Genomic DNA, 15834 nt, shown 5'->3' with positions numbered 1-15834 from the left:
CAAGAAAGGAGAGAAGGTGGAGGTGAGACAGATCATGGAGTCCTGGTGTGATAAATATCTGTGCTGTGCTAATTTCTTGCTGCTGAGCATTATTATATAGGTGAACATCAGCTTGAGGTGACTACATTTTTCTTTGGAGTCCCTGGGCCAGACTGTGAGCTGATGAGCGTGATTTCATGCAGATGGAATTGCACTTAGTCCACTGAGCATCACCTGACGTCACACTGCAAAACTGTTCTCCTTAATAAGACTTTCCTGCTGCTTCTTTTAAGAGTTTTGTTTTCACCATTTTGTCTTTTGTTGTTTGTTTTTTTTTAAAAAAAAAGTATATAGATATTTCTATCTGTGAATTAGAACCAAATTGTGTCCACAGTTCCTCTCAGCTGAGTGTGCACCACCACTAAGGTGATTCATGATAAAATTATCTGACTCTTGAAGAAATCTAACTGACATTTTAACCTTTACAGTGGCATGTTAAAAGTTTTCATGTTGCTATAGGCCTATTTAGTTTTTTTTCTCGCTGCAGCTGTCATGGACAACTCCAGTCTTGGCACTTTTCCCTCCCTTCATGTTTGAAGTAAATAGGCTTTTTTCAATTAATGTCTATGATAATGTACCCCGTGGGGAGGAAAAAAACCCCACCATCTGGAGGATTCTGGTATTTCACATTGAGATTTTTTGAGAATTGGTATTTAGCATATTAATACCAATGCTAACTCTTACACTGCTAGGGTTAGATTTGGATTATCAAATTCCAGATGCCTTTAAGTTCAATGTTTAGTTAAAGTTCCTTGACTGGGTTTCCATGACAGTCAGTGAAGAGAAGAAGCCACAGAGAATGATTTAATCTTCAGTACATATCCACTTCTGATTTCTTTCAATATCTTATCTAAATGCATAATTACAGTGTGCATCATCATTATTGTCTTTGCTACAGTTGAAAATATCAAGACAGTGAAAATGACTTGCACAAGATCATACTGCCATCAGAAAGGAGACTTTGCTTGCACACACTGGTGTTCAGTCCCGTAACATAATGATGTATATATATCTGTCATCTATAAATTGATCAGCACTGTCTTTCAGACCAGTTTACAGACCCTTTTGCCCTGGGAAAGGCACTGGAACCTGCACATGGTGACCTAGAAAGTACAGTAGTGTTTTGGAAAGGCTCTGGTGTGCTGCATGCTAGTCACCTCAATGCAGTGAGAGCACTTTTGCTCTCCCTTACGATATCCTTTAGTGTTTACTTGCGTGGAGCTTAGTTCCAAGTGTGAGGGGATGTAGTATGCTCACTGAATGACACAGGTCTTGCTCCTAAGCTTATGGTATGCACTTTCTAATAAACTTTTGGTCTTTTTCTATTGAACTGATTTGTACGGTCCATAGTAGCTCAAGGCAAGCATTTCAGATCTCTTGGGACTGAAGCAAGAAAACATTGAAGTGTGGTTTTTATCTGAAGTGAGAAAAGCAGGCAAGAATTACTCACAACTCTTCACTGACGCTTTCTCCATTACTTGGGGCAGTTTCCTTTGAGTTATTCCTATTTTCTGGCTAAATCTTTAATTGTTTTCCTCAGCACACTGTCTTTTTCTTAATTTTGATCTGTTTTTTGGTTGTATTGTATCTTGCTGGTGATCCAGATTAAAATGAACCCTTCACTTAGGCTATTCAAAAGTGTGTTTCAAGATAGAGGGGAAGAATTTCCAAACTGCATTGTTATTTTTCAGATCAGAAAGCAGCTAGGACATCAAAACTCACCAGCAGAGAAGGCTTTTTTCAATTCACAGGGGAAAACCAGCTGATGTCTCTGTGTTGTGATACATAAGTCAAAATTAAGGCCTGAGTCTGCATTTGGTTCCACATAGTCTGTAGTTAGAACTGGATTTTAGCCAGTCTCCCAGGCTAAAACTGACATGAAGCTACTTTTGCTTTAATGTAGCAGAGAGTCTCAAAATAGCTCTCTTAAAATTAATCCAGACGTGGCTCATTTGATACAGGAGATAACACAGGAGTGAAAAGCTTTGGTCTTGACCAGTGCATAATTCATCTAAGTCTAGGATGCCAGGCTGGATTGCGATATCACCATTGTGATATGTTGACACCATTGTCAGTACTGCACTTTGTGTTCTCATGTCTTGAATAATTCTATTTAATGCTGAGAAATGTCAACTTTTACTGAAATCCAATTTTCTGTTAGGTCCCAGTGTTTGAAGTTTGACTCCTGCTGAGACAGGACAGAGGGCGGTTGTATGTCAGTATTATGTCAGCCTTTTTAGTACTCCATACTTTGTGTCCTCATAACTGTCTCCAGGACACAATCTCTCATACTGAACATCTGCGTTGGTCCAGATTTTCACCAAGTGGATAGCCTCCCTTTTAGGCAGGTCTAAATCATGATACACCACAATAATTTTCATCCTTCCTGCAGCACTTCAACATGCGCAGTCTTGACAGCCTGTACTTTGTGTCTCTTTCCAGGATTCATTTGACATCTCCTCTTTTTTCCTTTGTCTAGATGTTTGATTAACAGTTTACGTAACTGTACTGTGATGCTAATTGCATTATCCATGAGTAATATAAGACATGCAGACTGACATTTGATTTTCAGCGGTATAGTAACTGGGGAAGAGATCTGCTGCATCTGCACAAATATTCAGATGCAACATATATTGTCATACATTACCGTTGTAATTTGTGCAAAGATAGGCTGAAAAGTTTCTGAAAGATGGGAAATAATAATCAGTTCCTATGAAGTGATGGTGGGCTGCTCAGCAAAGCAGGTATGTGGCAGGGACCTGAAGTCCCACGCTGTGGAAGGAAACAGAATGAGGCTGACACAGACCAGAGAGGTAACACTGATAATATATAAGGAACTGGGAGGTTCCTCTTCAGTTCCTGGAGAGGAATCTGGGTTCAGTGTTTTTAGGGATGGTTCTTGTTCCCAGATGTCCCAGGAGCTCAGTTAGGAGTCCAGAGTGATGAGTTGATGTTGGCTTTTGGTCACGAAGTAAGTGCAAATCCATGCCAGAGAATTCCTCAGAAAATGATTGTTCCAGATGGCTTGTGGGAGATATCTAGGCTATATTTTGACCTTATCTTTCAGGCTCTGTTGCTGCTCACCATGGCAATAAGAACATAAGTGGGGAAATGCTGGTAAATGGTGGTAAATAAACACTGATACCTTTGATTCAACAGCATCACTGGACAGATGGCTGATTCCCTTAAGCACAAAGCTGTGGGTCTGGGGAAGGAGGCAGAACATTCAGAAGTGTATGGGGATACAGAAAACCAGATAGCAGCTAAGGTCAGAGAGAAGGGCTAAGCTTTGTAAGATGAAGATATGTTGGGATGTGTCTTTTTTGACACTTGTGTTTTTTCTGCCCTTGGCTTCTTAAGTTTCTATGAACAAATAAAAGATGTTCATTTTCTGATGTAGCTTGGCTGAGTCACTTCATTTCATAACAGTCACAAGTGCCCAGAAAGTTTGTTGTAGCTGGATTCAGGCCCATTGGGACTTGCTGAGATAAATATACTTGGTGGAAAGAGGGGTGCTAAGAGCTTCCTAACCCAGCCTACCTTTGGGAAGAGCAAAAGCTGAGAGTCCCTTACTGGTACAGACCGCACAGGGAAAATAGGAGAGTCACTTGAGTAAGGCTCCCAGTCCACTCCTCACTCCTTCATGAGAAGAGGTGTGATTCTGGTCCAGGCCCTGTGGTGCTCTGTAAGGTTCTCTTAGTGTTCTCTGCAGATATGTATGTCTTGAACACATGGGTTGTTTGTTTTTTTCCCCTCCAAACACGCTTCAGAATCCAAGCCAGCTGCTACAGCTCCTCTTCAAAACCGCTTCAAACCATGTTGAGGTTTTGTATCTCTTCGTAGCTGCAAACCTACTCACAGCCAATTTCTTCACATTGCAAGATTTTTTTAGCAACAACATGATTCTAAGTGGTTCCCACAGACACCCTCATCTTTTTTCTCTACTTGTTTACTTCTCACTTCTTCCTTTTAAACACATTTTTTCCATCCCTTCAGCAAAGCAAAGGGAATTGTGTGTCCCCAACTCCAATATATCAGTGCTAATGGCCAGACTGGGAGGAATGCTTGAGGACAGCCCAATCTACAATTTAACCAAGTCCCTTCTGTTTCCTGGAACAGAGGTTTCAGGTTGGAGCATGTGGTTTGTGTTTTCACAAGCATGCAGCTGGTTTGCACGCATGCGGTCAGAGCATTCAGCACCTGAAAATCAGAGCCTGTAAACAACCTGCCACATTAGGAAATCTAGGCTGTGCTACCTGTTTACTTTGAGTATAAATGTCATCTTGGCAGGCAATCTATCTCCCCTCTTGCATACACAAAGTTTGTAATTCCTGAGCTTAAATGGCATAGGCTTGGTAATGAATTTTAAAGTTTGTGTTTCTGTTCTTTGATGACTGTGTGCATGTAATGGAAAGGCACAAAGCAAGTTGGTGGTCTTTGACGCTGCTTTCAAATGTCCTGTTACAGTGTATGTGTTGAGCTAATCAGAGGAACTTGACATTTTGATATTGAATAGATTAATTAAAAGAGGAAAAAAAAAAGGTTATTGTATCTTTCAATGAAGTTAGGGCATGCACTGGTCTAAATAACAGTGCCTGGCTGTGGCATCTTGTCAGATGGTCTACTTGCAATGCTCATTAATAGCAGTTACTACTACTGGACTGACACAACACTTTACAAATGATCAGTGCCTGAAAAACAGATTGAGATTTGGCAGTTAATACTATTCTAAGCCTTGGAAACAACTTCAATAAATTTTTCCTTTAAAATGAAACTAAAACTTCCACAATAAATCATCATGACATTAGTAATAATTTTTCCATTTAACTCATACATTGATATGCTCTTTATTTTTTCTTCCAAGTGGTTTGGGAAATAAGACAAATCCAAAGCGTCCTGATGCCTGATTAGATTGATGGCATTCCAGAATAAATGGGGAAAATTATTGAGAAAGTTCATTTTTACAGGAAAAAAATAGCAAAGGGTAACTACATGTATCCAGGTATAAGGCTCTGAAAATAATTTTCATGTGTCTGCTGTGCCTTTGAAATCTACCTAGGAGGTATAAAATCTGAGGTGCAAAAAGGTTTGCTTTCTATCACTACAGCTGGCTTTGTTTTCAGTAGGAAATTATAATTTGTAAATTCTTTCTCATTCGATTTATCAGGAATTACTGAAGTCATCTGCGTGACTTCCTCATGTTATCTGACAAGTGTTAATAAGGTGTAGTGCCTGCATTCTTTACGTTGTTTCTTTGAATAGCGTACAGAGTTGCTTTGTCCAGTGTATTTTATCTACAGCACATGGAAGTGTTACAGTAGAGCTAGTGCTACCTATTACAAACGTTCCTCTCTAAGTATTATGCCATCGTTACCTTAACCCCTTGGTGAACTTCCCTTTTCCAAAGGAAAACATTTCCAGTGAGCGTCCCAGTAATATCCTTTTTGTGGGATGACTTTTTTTTCCTTACATGTTTTCCATGTCTCTAATGAAATGCAGATTCTAGCTCTGCTTTCACGTTACACCATCTCCTTTTAGCAAGTCCTTTGTTTCAAGCAGGCTGACTGTGCAGTGTGTTAGTTGTGTGAGAAACCTCATCTACTTATACCATTGCTACACTGGTGAAAAAAGTGGTGTCCTTTAGACCTCTTTCTCAGTGCAGATACAGTGTTTCTCAGCTGAGATTGATCAGGTGGTTTTAACACCAGGAAATGGGCGTGTCTTTAAAAATTACAGGCTTTTGGTGTAGAAAGTTTTGAAACTGAACAAGCTGGGCTGTCCTCTGCAGGTATTGTGGAAGCATTTTCTGGTCAATTCGTGATTTTTTTGACAGCTTTGCAGACTACAGTGAAGCAAGCCGGAGAAGCCACCTGTTTAATGAATATAGCCTGTGTTCTGCAGCATTGTGCCAAAATGTGGATTTGGGCTGAGGGAGGGCTAGGTTTTGCCAGTGCTTTGGAGCATGAGCAGTTGAACTTTGTTTATATCTTTGCAGGCCATCAAGTGTGCTGCTAAGAAATGCTCTATTGCATGAGCCTCTAGTGGGGTATGTTCTCAGGAAATGACTCTTAATTATTCTGGAAAAGGAGGCTGCCTAAAAGCAAGTCTTCCTACCTATTACAGTGAGTTGTCTCTACTTTTGCCTCCCTTTGGCTGGATATTAGGGACCCATATCTGGAGGGACCTCCATGTGCCGTTCAGCATCGGATGAAGCTGCTCCTCTTGTCTCCCTTTAGACTGTGAATCCTTTTTTTCCTGTGCTGATGGAAGGGCCCATCCTATAACTGCACCTGGAATTTTTCTCTAGCTGTACTCCTTGAACTAGTTTTGCACTTAAAAAGAAGAGTGTGCTTGGAGGGAGTGAATTCTTGGGGCATCTCCTCTGGAAGTCAAGGAGTGGGTAAAGCATCCACCCAGCAAAAGGTACACACATCAAAATAGTGATCCTGAGGGCATGCACTTTTTGAAAGAAAGAAATGCAAAATGATGCTGTGAGATCCTGACAAGGTGTTTGCCTCACATCTGCCTCTCAAATTCCTTCTCTCTGCCCCTGTGTGACAGATTCATGTGAAATTCCAGATATGCCAACAGCTAAGGAACCTCGCTGTGTAGGTGCAGTATGTGCACAGTATGTAGTTTTAGGCTCCTAATTTTGAAGGCTAAGGTGAAATTCCGGAGGAGTCCTAATTTCAAGGTATTTACTGTTTTCTTACTCTTTTTCCTCTGGGCTGGAGCTATAGTTTGTGCCATGTTTAAACTTTCTGGGCTGATTGCCAGCCCTAATATGTTGTTTCAGTAGACCAGGCAGGCTGGTAATACTAGGGCCTCTGAAATGGCCTGTGCATCTGTTAGGGAGAATGAAGCAGCTGTGGGCCTCTATCTGATATTTGGTGCCTTGATGTCACAACAGGCCCACTGTGGGCCCAACTGGACCTGATTTCCACTGTGCAAAGTGTTGAACAGTAAGCAACATCATTGTTCTGGTGAGGTTTACCATGCAGAGATACAAAACGGGTAGAAATAAGACCTAAAGAGTGGTCAGAGAGTGCTAGGAATCTGCATAGCTTTCATCTGGAGCAGACCCCACTGCCTGGGAGCCTAGCTGTTCTGAAGGGAATATTGCAAGACCCCATGTGGAGCAGTTGGCTCTGACATCACTGATAATTATGGCAATATTTGCTACTTGAAGCTGGGACTAAATGGCTTTATTTAACCATTTGTTTACAATAGATTCTCAACATCTTTTTCTTTCATCCACAGATTACTTTTATATCCATATGCCACATTTTGCTGTTCTAACAGCTTCTCAAAGGATTGCTATTTTTAGACCTGTAATAATGGAAGTATGCAGGACTCCTCAGTTAGCAAGCAGCTTGTTAACTCAGATTAGTGCCTGGTTCTTGCATTTCTTATATTTCAATTCAGCTATACATTTTGAGGTAGAATATCTGGAACAAAGCAGAAGCAGGTGTATAAAACCAAAAGGGAGGTTAAGAACATCTGGGTTTCATTATATTCTTTCCCTTTTCTGAGTGCATCTTGGGTGTGTTGGACTCAATTGGAGACGTACTGTACTGTTGCACTGCACAGGCTGTTGATGTCCAGTAATCCTTACAAGTGGCTGAAGTCAGAAATAAAATGAATAAACAGTAGGACACTGGATTGGTTTTACAGGAAGCAAGTCAGTGTGTCAAAGTTATCAGGAGGGTTCCCACTTCCTGGGATGTTCTGTCTGTTGAGCTGTGGTCTTCTGCAGGAATGAATATGCTGTAATTACGTAAAATAAGTTGGTTGGCTTTAGTACGGTGATGCTTATGCAGAACTCTTCAGTGAAATAATCATGTGCAATAGGTGGTCTGGGGGAGCATTTGCCTCCCAGCCATCTATAGGCATCTGGCAACCTAGTTGGTTAAGTCAGGCAGGTAAATTCCTTGGGCTCACAGCAGGAATGTGGTTCTTGCTGTATGTAGATGGAGTTGGGGAGATAATTCAGTAGCTAAGTGCAGGAGCCTGACCTCAGGTAATGTGAGCAGATCTCTCACAGTAAACAAGGGAGAGTTCTGCCTATGATTGTATCCTTGGCCCAGTGGGGTTATCTGTAAGATAATTGTTCTTTGAAATTTCCAGTTATTTTTGAGGGACTATGCTTTTCTTTGTCCTTTTTGACTGCAACTTAACAGAACCAACTGAAGTACTAATCAAGAAGAGTAGCTGTTAGAAATGGTTGTCTCCTTTCAGAAACAGCTAATAGTAGTACCTAAACAGCTAGAACTGTGTGGCTTCTCTGACAAGGGAGGAGATGGTAGAATACCAATTTGAAGCAGTGGAGGGTCAAAACCATGTTAAAAATTCAAAGGAGTAATGAAGAAATGTAACATTTCCCAAACAGGACATTGTTTCTTGTGCTTGCCTGTTGTAAAATGCAAACTTATGCTTAGGGAATAGATTGATCGTCAAAATTACAAAGGTTAGAAATACTTCTCTGCTCGACAAGATTTTTCCACACTTTCCGAAGCACTTGGTATCTTTTATGAGAGGAAATGTAGACCATTAAATGGATGGCTGATCTGATCTGCTCTTCAAGGAACTTCTCTTACCTATATTTTCCTTTAAAAACACAGTGATTTTCATCAACTTCTACATTACTGATGAGTTGTTTGTCATGCTTTCAGTGCAAAGTCAAGCAGAGTTTGTTGCCAAGGGTACATACCAGAGGAGAGAATTAAACCACAGCAATCCCCCTATGCATGCTCTTACCTAGCACTTAAAAATTCCCTTGCTATGGGAGTTTTGTTTATTTCAGTTATGAGTTGCCTTTTTTCACTTGTTCAACATCCACATGCTGACACCATTTGCTTATATGTCATTCTTTCCTATAGGATCTTTTAGCTGCTTTTTTCCAACCAATATTTTCTACCAACAGTTGTTTTCCTTCCTCTTTTAGGCAAGAAAGTGTTAAATTCTCTTGTTATTTGTTCTGAAGATGCTAGTCCTGGAAAACTGCCTGTTAAATTGACTGCAGCTAGGAAAAGGAGATGCTTTCCCATCATCAGGAGAACCATTATTCTTTTAGGGACCATTGGAATACTTGTAGTGAGACATTCTGTTCCTGTTTCTGGTAGCCCTTGTTGAACTAATTCTGTGATAACACAACAACATACAGAAAGAAGCTGGTGGAGGGGTAATGATAAAACAAATATAGGTCTCACCCAGTTTATATTGAATCCTTCAGGTATTTCATTAGTGTGACAGGATTACATCTGTGATGTTTGAGACTGCAGAAACTTTATTTATTCAGCTGAGCGTTACAGCTTATTAACAATTAAATCACTAGGAGTAATCAGTTTTAAGATCTTAAACCTGTAGTCCAGAATGTGTTGCTCAATTACAGTAAACCCTTCAGAGAAGTTAATGGGACAATGTACACTTGTAAGAAACTACAGAAACAGCTGCATTTCCTTTTCCACAGGTTAGAAGACAGGCAGACTAGAGGACGTTGGCTTGGGGGTGGGAATATGTTCCTCTGAGTTAAACTGCCATGGGTTCTCATTGAAAGTTGTATGATTTTAATATTCTGCAGAAAACTCTATAAAAAGGAGGGGAAGGGAAAAATCTGTAAAGGCACAGCAGCAATTTCTTCTCTTTATTTCATTAGCTTGAGTAGCACACTTTCTAGCCAATCTTTGTTAAAATAAAAAATGCTATCATTTGCAGGAAGGTTTCCATATGAACAGAAAAAAAAGCTCAGTAGCATGAAGCTTCATCTCATAAGGAAATCCCTTTTCTTCAAATATTCTGGTAGGTTGTGAAAATTATACTTTTTTTTTCTATTCCTGTTTTCTGAAAAGCTTTATAAATGCACCTTATATCAGGAAACTTCTTTTTGTTTAATTAGGATAGCTCATCTTTTCTAAAAAAAAAAAAAAAAAGTTGGGTTTACATCAACTTTGATATATGACTTGTTAAATCAAACCAAGCCAGATCCCATTGTTGTACAATAAGAAAAAAATATATGTTATAGTCTAACGGTGTGTGTTATTTCATAACTTTGCATGAAACGTGCTTCGCTTCTGATTGAAGCCTGAAGTTGTTGTTTTAAGAGATAGGCTCTTTGGAACCTTTCAGGAAATGCTGACCTGACTGCGGGGTGTACTCCTCCTGTGTAACAAAAGGGGGAAAAAAAGATAGCTTTTACTGGCAAGGGAAACTGGCTTTACTTATGTCATCAATCAGCTCTGTGTTAGAGAACCATGATGCCTCTTGTGTGAACTGTTAACACTTAACGCATTTCTAGCTGAATGGTTGGCTGGTTTTTAAGAGCTATTGACAACTATGCAATAACTGCAATTAAAATTCCATAATAGACTACAGTTTTAATCCCAAATACTAATCAAGTTCAGTGAGAGAACTGAAATTTCTTGATGACCAATGAGAACTGAAATTATCTTTATGGCTGTAAATTAATATATCAGACAGCTGTAAATCAGTATATCAGACTACTTGTTTGAATTGAGGTATTTTATAAAGAAATTGGAAGCATAGATCCTATTTTCAATATGATTTGAAGATCAGAGATGAAATCTTAGAAACTGAAGTAACTGTGAGCAGGTGTCTAACACTTGACAATGTGGCTTGGATTACTTAAAGATATAGAAATGTGATGACATTTGAAGTAAAATTTAAAACATATTTTTTTCTTATAGCCATTTGACCGAAAGTGGTGTTTTCTGTGGGCCTATGTGCATTCTGGCATTTTCAAAGAAACCCACAAAAACCTGACATGAAGTGGAAAGTTGAAGCACTGTGATTTCTTAAGTTAAAACAAAGTAGGCATTCTCCATGTATTGAAATATTTTATTTAAAAACAGATCCTTATAAGTGATAGAGTATCTTACAAAGATAAACATCTTAATTCTGTTGAAATGAATAGACCTAAGTGAAACTTTGTAGATAGCTGTGCTTAGCAAGATAGTGCTTTACTTTTTTGTTGTCTGGAGGGCTTTTTTCAATTCCTTTTTGGAAGAAGAATTTCATGGTCAAGTAGACAGACTGTATAATATTAAATATACAAAACCTTCCTGTCGTTTTCCCCTCTGCATGGACCTTTTCTGTAGAGACTTTGCCGTGATTTGTCTTTTCAAGTTCCCATAATGAAGCATTGGCTAGTTTAATGATGAAAGTGAAGTTAGTGAGATTCAAATATTGTGAGCCTAATGGAATAATGGAAAAGATACTTGGAAACTTTCTCTAGAAAGAGAAAGGCTGTTGTACTGAAACAACTAAAAAAGCTTGGGCTTTTCAAAGAACTGCTAGGAGACAATATCTAATTGGGCTTTTCAAAGAACTGCTAGGAGACAAAAATATCTAGAGATAATTTTTTCTGATATATCAAGGAAATTCTAGGCTTTTGACCAAAACCACATATCAAAACAGTGGTGATGAACTGAACGGGACTGTGGCATGTGTTGTTTCGTAGTAAGCGCTAACCTGGAGGAGGAAGGAAATGGGGGCTGAGTCAGGGGACTAGCCTCTTCCTGTGGATGAGTACAGACCAGATTGATAGGGAAATGCAGATCAGCAGAGCTTGGGGGTTGGTATGTGAGCTATGAGAGCTGTTAATGCTTTAGAACTGTGTGTGGAGCTTGGGTAACCTGTCTCAATACTGAACCAGGCTGGTTATTTTCAAATTTCCTGGTTGTTTGTACCTGAAACTTGATTTTCTTGAACAGTACTTGGTTAGCAATATTAGTCACTACGCTAATAATTCTTGCTCAGCCTGGATAACATACCAAACCCTTTATAGCTTGTCTACCAAGATGTTTTGTCACTTGTCCCCTTTGCTCTTATTTATTTGAAGCACTGTCTTGATACCACTGCTACCCAGCAAATTTCATTTGAAGTACAGGGAGCACAAAATTTTGGACTGTGCATTACCATGAGAATATAACATTAGACTTGTGGGAGCCAGATGTCTCACCTCAGTTCCCACCTGCTGGACCTCAGGAGGGAGGAAACCTCCTCTGCTGTCAACTCTGATGGAGTTAATGACATTCAAGTCCACCATCTAGCTTGTTACTGGGGATTCTAGCTATACCAGGGGAGTTCTGGCAAGGAGAGGAGGAGGGAATCTCCAGGTCAGACTGAATTTTTCAGACATCTCAATTTTATATTGCTACCTTACAAGGACTTTGATAGGATAGGGACCTTAAGTCGCTGTTACTGTACTTTATCACCTAACAACTTTTCTCAAAGCAGTGGACTTTCATTGCACTTTGCAGGTGCGGGCAAAAGGCTGGTATGGTGGTGAAACATGAGCCCTTATATAGCCCTGACTAAAGCAGTCCTAGGTAGATACTGTGACACGCACAAACTGCTTTCCACTCTGCAGCTCAGCCTAGCTCGGTTTTCCTGTTTCTGAACACAACTTAGTCATGCATGTTTGCACATTTTTATTAGTGGATAAATGTCTCTCCTGCTTAATCAGATACATGCTAAACCCTTCACTGACTTCATGACCTACATCACAGGTTTGTGTGCATGCACTAGGCTCGTTTTCATTGAAAGTCTGGCAATAGTACTGTGTGATGTACATCTGGCAGAATCCATAGGGCTCCTGGTATAAAGTGACATCAATATGTACTTCGTACAAAAAGTACTTGAAGTAACAATCATGTGACAGAATCATGAAGAGATATGGGTCTAAACCCACAAACATTCATGGTGTGTCCCTACATAGGTGTAGATCCATTTATTTTTACAGGCCTTGCTGCTGCTGACCTGAGCTACTTTTGTAAGGTTGTGGTCATCTTTGTTCTCAAAAGGAATGACATTCATTCCTGTCGTGGCAGTCAGTTTTCACTTGCTTGTGTAGAACAGTGAGTGTGCATGTGTAAACATTTCAGAATGAAGTAACAGCATTTTTTCCAAGTTCAGACTTAAATGGCTAAGCAAAATTTATCCTATTCTTTGTTTTAATCAGGCAATACTGACGGATTTTGCTTTCTATCTATCTTATGCTGACTGACTGACCCATTTCAGGAACTGGTATAGCTTTGTGTTATGTTAAAACCAAGTTTAGTCTTTCTGGAAGCCCTCTGTATGCAGAGCAGTAGTTGAATTAGATCTTAAAATGAAGTAAATTAGAGTAGTTTCTTTTAGCTGTTCCCTGGCTGTAGCTTGTCCATGTTTGGTTAGCTAGTTTCCTGCAAAAAGAACCTGTTCTCAGTTAGCATGCTGTTATGTTGATATTGCATAGGGCTGTTGCATCATCACGTGACTGGAGGAAAATGCTCCTCTTTGACACATCTACAAAACTGAGATGGCACTTACCTAAATGAAATTAAACTGAAGGTCAGGTTCAGGATGTGCCACTCTTCCAGCCAAGTTGGACATCTCAGCTGTCCAGCCCAACCAGTAATTTTTAGGACTGGCAACTATGATGGTTTGTTAATCTGCTCTTAAAAGAGCAGGCTGAACTCCAGCTCAACTCAAATGCATATTTTCATTTCCATTTTAGTGAAGTTCAAAACACTTTTGGAGCAGCTGCATTCCTAAAACTTCAGGTCAGAGCTTCCTAATGAGAAATGGTCCTTTGGAGAAAAGTATCATCACTTCTTTCCTGCGGCAGCATTGACTTGGTCTTTGAGAGTCACAGCATCTTTGAAGCAGATGTGCATCCTTGTTATCTCTTCTCTGTGCTTTCTTTTTGGAGCTTGACAAGGCATGCATCTGTCACGTTGCCTGCTGGAGGATAAATACAGTGGTGGAAATTTCCAGGGAAGTTCTGTAAAGGCTTTTGAAAGTGTGCTATAGTGCCCCCATCTAACAATTCTGTTGAGGATGTATGGGTTTATACACAGCAAGCCAGTGTATTTAGGAAAGAGGGATAGTGTGTTGTGATTATACGGTGAAAATCTGAGTATCTTATACAAAAAATAACCTTCCTAATATAGACTCCTGCAATTCCTGGTTATTTACCTGTGGAAAACTGCCAAGTCTTTCACAGATAACTTTGTTCTGGGGGAGAGAAATCAGTTCTGGGAGTGTTGTTACAGTTATTTAAAATAAGAGTTCTTTTTTATAATAAACAATGAAGTTAATGCACTGGGAGGACAAAGAGACCCCTTTGAGAGGTTTTTAAAATAGAAATAATGATACTGTAAAATAAATTATTATTACTGAATTTCTACTGTAATAGAAATAATGACTACTGTAAAAGCTGAAACAACTCTGGCATGTTTACTGCATGTAACAGTGGAAGGCTTTCAGAGTGCTGCTTGATTTCTGTTCTGGACTGCCCTTGGGAGAGTCACCTTCACGAGCATTGAGACCGCGTGTTAAGTGGATGGTCCAATGCAAGTACACATGGACCTCAGAACTCAGCTGAAGTGGCATGGCAGATGGTGCTGTTAGGTGAAGTTACTGATTTACCTTGATAAGAGGGAGCCAATTAAATTAGCATCACCAGGGTCTAGAGTACTAATGAAGGGAAAAGTTATAGCTTCTGCATTGGTTTTGTAACTTTCACAGTGAGAAGTCTGTAACTGTATCTTGAGTGTAAAACCAGCCACTTCCCAGTTCCCACACAAGAAGAAAACAGTATTTCCAGGAACATTAATGGTTTTGAGGGTTTCTTGGTTTGTTTTAGATGCTTCTAATAGTTATTGTAACCTATTTGCAAGATGATCACATTGTAATTGTTAATTATAGAGGGGAACAGTGTAGTTGTCTTTCTGTGGGCAGGATGCTGAGCCTTTTCTTTTTGAGAGTATGTGTGGCAATCCAAGTAAGATCATCTGCTGAAGATGACTCTGGAATCAAAGATTAGGAAATGAAGATTTTTACAGTAAGTTGTCTACTGTCTTCAGATATTGACATTTAGAATTTTGATTCTGGACACTGTTTCTTAACAAGATCTTCAGAGTGCTCTATCAATTGCAAAACAGATGTTAGGATTTTAAGTGGTTTGTTTGGAATGTGTGTCAACCCAAGAGGGAGCAGTGGTGTGGTTCTTAACAGGGAACAATACAGGAAGGCTAGGAAGGTGGCACCCAGTTAGTTTATCAGACAGGTTCTTTTCTAGATTCAGCCTTTTGTTTAATTCATCCCTGGGCAGATGAACTGGGCTGAGAAGTAATTGGAAAATCATGATTTGGCATTGAAAAGAAGTAATTTCTTTTTGCATTTCTTCCACATGCACCTTAAACATTTGTGTGAGACTAAATTTTAATCCCTGTGGCATGTCCCATTCTGCTGAGTGGCTTGAATTCCTGTTGGGAGGCTAAGGGGAAAAAATCTTGTCCCTAACATTTAAAGCAGACTGATTTGTCTGCAGGGCTATGCACAGTCCTTGTAATTAAAAAGTTCAAGGCAAATGCCAAGTGGCTGCAGAACGTCTTTTTTTTTTTTTTTTTTTTTTTTTTTTTGTATGGTGAAACATCTGTTTCCTCCTCATTTTGGAGATTTAATATGATTCTAGTGAAATCTCACTATGACTTGTGCCGCTTTTCAGTGAAGATGTTTCAAACACCTACACGAAAACTAATTGCAGTTTCTGCCATTCACTGCCTCTATTAAAAGAAAAAAAAAAAGGAGTTTCAAAAAGTTTTGTGAGCTAAAATGGTAGTTGCCAGTCTGAGTTACACCTGCAATAGGAAGCTGTGTCATAAAGTACTTGAAAATATGGAATTATTTGGCATTGGCCATGCCATATGTGCTGAGAGATTACTGCTGCTTTGAACGTGACTGTTCTTTTGCCATTCGTTTCTGTCTTTCAACTTGAAGAGGAAGGATAAT

The 15834-nt window shown here is 39.5% G+C and overlaps 1 protein-coding gene across 7 annotated transcripts in view; it reads left to right on the top strand.

The window, feature by feature from the left end:
• The window catches only part of CSGALNACT1 (chondroitin sulfate N-acetylgalactosaminyltransferase 1), a 47568-nt gene that overhangs the window by 9429 nt on the left and 22305 nt on the right, over nucleotides 1-15834 (top strand). For 2 of the 7 annotated variants that reach the window (XM_040597468.1, XM_040597448.1), the window contains exons 1-2: nucleotides 9760-9837; nucleotides 10743-10865. The exons of 2 other annotated variants lie outside the window; for them this stretch is intronic. The gene's annotated coding sequence lies outside the window, so the exon portion shown is untranslated. Of the gene's footprint in view, nucleotides 1-9751; nucleotides 9838-10742; nucleotides 10866-13555; nucleotides 14885-15834 lie in introns of those variants that run through there. 3 more of the 7 variants (XM_040597440.1, XM_040597430.1, XM_040597458.1) reach the window with 3 other exon arrangements.

The sequence above is a fragment of the Falco naumanni genome, chromosome 1 (genome assembly GCF_017639655.2).
Source record: "Falco naumanni isolate bFalNau1 chromosome 1, bFalNau1.pat, whole genome shotgun sequence".
NCBI lineage: Eukaryota > Metazoa > Chordata > Aves > Falconiformes > Falconidae > Falco > Falco naumanni.
The sequence above is the reverse complement of the archived record's forward strand: the minus strand, read 5'-3'. Positions and strand labels throughout refer to the sequence as shown.